This window comes from Dendronephthya gigantea, unplaced genomic scaffold (assembly GCF_004324835.1).
Source record: "Dendronephthya gigantea isolate DGI-Jeju-01 unplaced genomic scaffold, DenGig_1.0 000011F, whole genome shotgun sequence".
Taxonomy (NCBI): domain Eukaryota; kingdom Metazoa; phylum Cnidaria; class Anthozoa; order Malacalcyonacea; family Nephtheidae; genus Dendronephthya; species Dendronephthya gigantea.
The window spans coordinates 1,510,590-1,515,821 of record NW_021163021.1 but is presented as its reverse complement, the minus strand read 5'-3'; positions in this window follow the sequence as shown (position 1 = coordinate 1,515,821).

The window sequence follows — 5,232 nt, the reverse complement described above, 5'->3', positions numbered from 1 at the left end:
GGCTCCAGTTTATTTCATTTTTGATTTGATTTTTGATATTTTGATTTGATTTGATTTTGATACGTGCACCTTCGACACGTAGAGCGCCTGACAAACCGTCAGTGCAAGCAAGTTTGCCTCGAATATATAATATGTACGCTCCAATAATTCGATTGTGATCGAAATTCCTCGAACACGGTAGAAAAACGAGCGATAAAAATAACAAATGTCACAAAAATACACAAACTTTAAAGTACACACCTTCGCTTTAAAATTTGACAAACGTCGTCCTTCGAAAACAACGAAATTTTCCGAAAGTAGAAGAACTATAGGCAATCGTAAAACGAACGTACCGTTCGTCATCTTTCGTATATCCGACGATTGTCGAAGATGTGGCACCCACACACAAACATCCGGACACTTTTTCGACTACATAGTGGTTAGCCGCGCATGCGCAGGCTACCCACAAAAACGAATTGCGAACATCAATGAGCGATTCAAGATTAACGGGTCTAATGCTTTTAACCTGCGAGAAAGACTTAACGGACACCATAGACTTGAAAAAAGTTGCGAAATCGTGGAGCCTGTTAAAGAAGAGACGACTTCTAATACACCGCTAAGCTAATATGTATACTATTAGGAGCGTTTTCCTTCTAGAAGTCGCGACTCGTCCAATGTTACGTACTGGGTACTTTGTAAATATGTAAATATCGCTAATCGTTTATGTTGCCCAATATTATTTCATATAAACATATAAAACTATGTACTAAAATTTGTAAAATACCTCATGGAAAAATAATCAAAATATTACAATTTTGTCACGTTGTGGAAACAAGTTTTTATACTAGGCCTCAAGACTTACGCGGCTTTACAATTGGCAAAATTGGCCGTAATATCGAAACTGATTGCACCATTATGAGACGCACTGTTTATTGCAGATAAATTTAATGCTTTCGTTCGAATTGGAACTCGGCAAATTGAACAGAGATTAGTCGGCAATTTGGCCTTTGCCACCCCCCCAATAGTTCACCGCTTGCAACGGCCCTGACTCCCATTTTCGCCATCCAAGGAGCAAGTTCATAATTTCCCTGTCCATGCAATGCGCGTCGACAGTCAATTTGCTGCAGCTTAACAATACTGTATAAGCGATCTATTAAATCTGGTAGCTTCATAGTTTTCCAGGTGGATGACAATTTAATAACGTGGTTCATCGACTCACAATGATTATTCTTCCAGTCTATTGGAATCCATCTGTTTACTTGATGTGGCTTGAATATAAAATGGCAAATTTTATCTGCTATTTTTTAAAAATAGCTCTTAAATGATGGCAAATGCTTGTGGAAAGTGTCGCAAAGTTGAATATATTTAAGTTCGAAATTCTTGGTGTCGTTTTCATTTGTTGAACCATGTTTGCCAAAGATCAACGAAACTACTTTACGTCGTACCTTATCATCCACACCAACAGTGTTTGTCAGGTAGCAACGAACATTTTCTTCTAAATGTCGCGTACAGAAGACATGTACAGCGGATGGAAAACAATTTTTAATTGCTTTTGGGATAGCTGCCTCTTCGTCGGACCCAACCACAATTTTTGGTTCCAGGGAGACCTGAGTAGAAATGACGTCTTTCCTTTGTTTGCTTTGGAGATGGGAAAAAACCCAGTGATAAATCATATAAAGTCCGCCCCAATGTAAAAATATCGCTGCCAAGAAAATGAGTGCATTGGTTTTTCCTTTTCTCAGTACGTTTTTATGCTGGTAAACTAATGTTGTTGCAAAACATCCGCCTAGATTAAATGTTCTGTCTATGCCAAGAACACTTGGATGGCGTGGTAAATTGTCTTCTCAGTAGAGTACAACGCAAGGCAGCTTTCCTTTGCTTTGAATGACTTTTTGTATGAAAGGGTGTTCATGCATCTGGCTTAAAACTGTTTGCACTTCATCTGCAACGTTTTGTCTGTTTTCCAAATTAGAAGCCCCTTTTTTTTCTTTGCATGAAATTTAGGGTTTTGTAGATTTTTACGGTTTTTCTATACTCTTGGGCGGTCTTGGGCTGTTTTTAGTAGGACCCGACATACTATAGCACTTCAATTTCTACCATCTTTGACTGAACTTTTTGCATTCAAAGTAAATCTGAACACTAAACAAGCTGTTTCACACATTGACTATGTTGCACTTAGCTTTGTCACAACAATGAAAGGTTTATATGTTACTGACCTTGGTGAGGATAAAATCAGTGTTGATTCCAATGTTGTTTCTGAAATGCAACAGCTATGAACTGAGAGAATGTTAGAGCTTTGTTTCACTCCTTTTTACAACATGGACGACTCCAACTTTAAAGTATGTTATTTAAATGCTCTATCACTTCATGAACATATTGAAGATGTTTGAAATTACTTCAACTTATGTTCCCGTAACTTAGCAATATTTTCTGAGACACGATTCCTGCCATGTGATCCTGATGATATGTACGGTATTGATGGTTATCATGCATTGTTTAGAAATGACTCACCAAACATATGGTTCATAACAGGTGAGCATTTAATGGAACAGCCATTTACAGTAAACATGGATTTGTACAAGGCTACCCTCGCATCAATAATATCAATGGTGTTGAGTTTACCATTGTCAAAGTGTCTAGCCATCAAAATTATACTGTAATAGGGGTGTATATCGTTCTCCACAAGTTCCAGTAAGAAATTTGTGCATGGCATTAAATGACCTCTTAACTGAATATAGTAGTAATAAACACAATAGTACTGGAAGATTTCAATGTTCACTGGATGGTTGAAGAACAAAGACAATCCTTGTACAGTCTCATGATAGAAGACAATTGTTACCAGCAGTTGATATCAAGCTGTACTACAGACTATAACACATTAATTCATAATGTGTATTCCAATAATGCTCTAATGATAAGGTCATATTTTGCTCTGGGGTATTCGAGACATATTTTAGTGATCATGAAATTATCTGGATTAGCTTCAGCCACTGAGAAGATATAAAGGCACCTTTCATAATATTGGTGTGGCCAGTAAACAGAACTGTGTTATTAAATTATAAACCAGTCAAAAGTTTTTGCAAACATTGCTACATATGCCCCAATTCATACTATATACTTAAATTAAATGTCTCAGGTAAGTTTTTTTATTATGACCTAAATCTTAATTACTGAACTACCCTAATTTTTCACTTTTAAAAGTTATCATATATTCCCTATTTTTATTATTTTTTAGGAAATAGTCCAAAGATCATGAAATATAATGTTGCTCATCCCTGGAAGTTTAGATTGCAGGTAGTACTGTACCTTTTACAAGCGGTCAGTGTCTGGTTGATGGTCTAGCTATCATACTCTAGCTATATTACTGAAGTTTTAATTAAACCATAATTGTCGCTAATTTCTCCATCACAACTAGTAAAATTGTCTGCTAGTAGAACAATTACTAAAATTTCAAAACAACCCCCTTCTACTGTATTCATCATTGAAAGAAAACAGTTAATGAAATGCAATGTTAACATCTTCATGAGTGGAATATAAACATACTATATACTGCAATATGTACAATCTTCATTGCAGTATCATAACCGGTAAACTGGTGATAGTGCTATGACCATTGCTGCTGCAGTAAGTAGATATATAGGCCTGTTATTGTTCAGTACAGCCTTGTTTCAGCTTCTACTACATTACACATGGAGATTTTGTGACCAATGGAAACATAATGATCATAATGTTGAGCTAGATACTGGTAATCGATCACAGTTGCCATTTGCTAATTTTTGCCAATGACCTGTTCTATTTCTTGACAACAAATGCATTCATCTTCATTCACTTGTCCATTATTTGAAAATGGTCGCATAAACACCTACAGTAATGGAAGTGCACAGTGAACAAAAATATTTAATAAAAGTAAACTAAAAAATTAAGATTACTCACCAGTCAATGTTAGTCAAAAGAACATTTGATTCGTTCTCATCAATTGACATATTTTAATGAGGTTACTCAGTAACCAAGGTTAATATTGTAGGAACCGCGCGCGGACTGGACGCAAGGGCAGCGAGGCCTGAGATGGGGCTCCTTAGTCCTTACTCGGGAAAGGTGTGGACATAGCGAGGGATGAGCACGCAAGGAAGCCGTTAGCGTATGTATCGCCAGCAAGAGAAGTAGTCCGCTAGTTAGAAAAATTTTTTGTTTTGTGATTGTTGGTGTTGCCATATAAGACTTGGTAATAGCAATGGCGTCAGAAAGAGACTCGGGCAAAGAACATAGTGAATCGTCCCTATCTGTCAATTGGGCCGTAGCATTTAACTCGCTGGAGTTTTGCGCTGGCTTACAGCACGTGGTCGGAAAGGCAATTGCAAAATCGCTTGCCGCGAAAGAGGACAAAGTCTCTGTCCTGGAACAATGTGCGACATACCCACGAGTTCAAGGCTTCCCATGGTAAGTGTGTCAAACATAAGTCAAGGGTATGTTAACTGCTCCTTTCTTTCTGGGGGTTTCTGGGGTTTTTTTTTAAGCATGGCTTGGGCAGTGGGGTGTGCTAATTGAAGCATTGCAGCATTGCTTAGCAGTGGGGTGCGGTCCCTTGCTAATTAAATCTTACCAGCGTTGCTTAGCAGCAGGGCGTGATGCCTGTGCTAATTGAATCATAGCAGCATTGCTTAGCAGTGGGGTGTGGTCCCTTGCTAATTGATCTCACCAGTGGGGTGTGGTGCCTTTGCTAACTGAATTATAGCAGCATTGCTTAGCAGTGGGGTGTGGTCCCTTGCTAATTGAATCTCACTAGCGTGGCTTAGCAGCAGGGCGTGCTGCCTGTGTTAATTCAATCATAGCAGTGTTGCTTAGCAGCGGAGTGTGGTTCCTTGTTAATTGAATCTCACCAGCGTGGCTTAGCATTGGGATGTTATGCCTAAAATTCTGAATACATTAGTGCAGAACCAGCTGCTATAAACAGCTAGTAAAAATAAGGTGACCTCGCAAAAATTATTGATACTGAGGAAGCTTCAGTCACCAATGGAATACATACCAATTCAGCACACCAATTGCAAACACAAAAAATGTACACTTATGGAATGTCAACACCAGTTAAAGTTACTTAAGATATATAGTAACAGTAGTCAAAATGCACCAAATATAAAAGTATATGTATAATATTGCATACCGTAATTACTCAAATAAACGCTGCGGCGTTTATTAAATTTTTAGCAATTAAGATGCGGCGTTTATTTGAGGGTGTTGTTTATTCAAGGGAGGCGT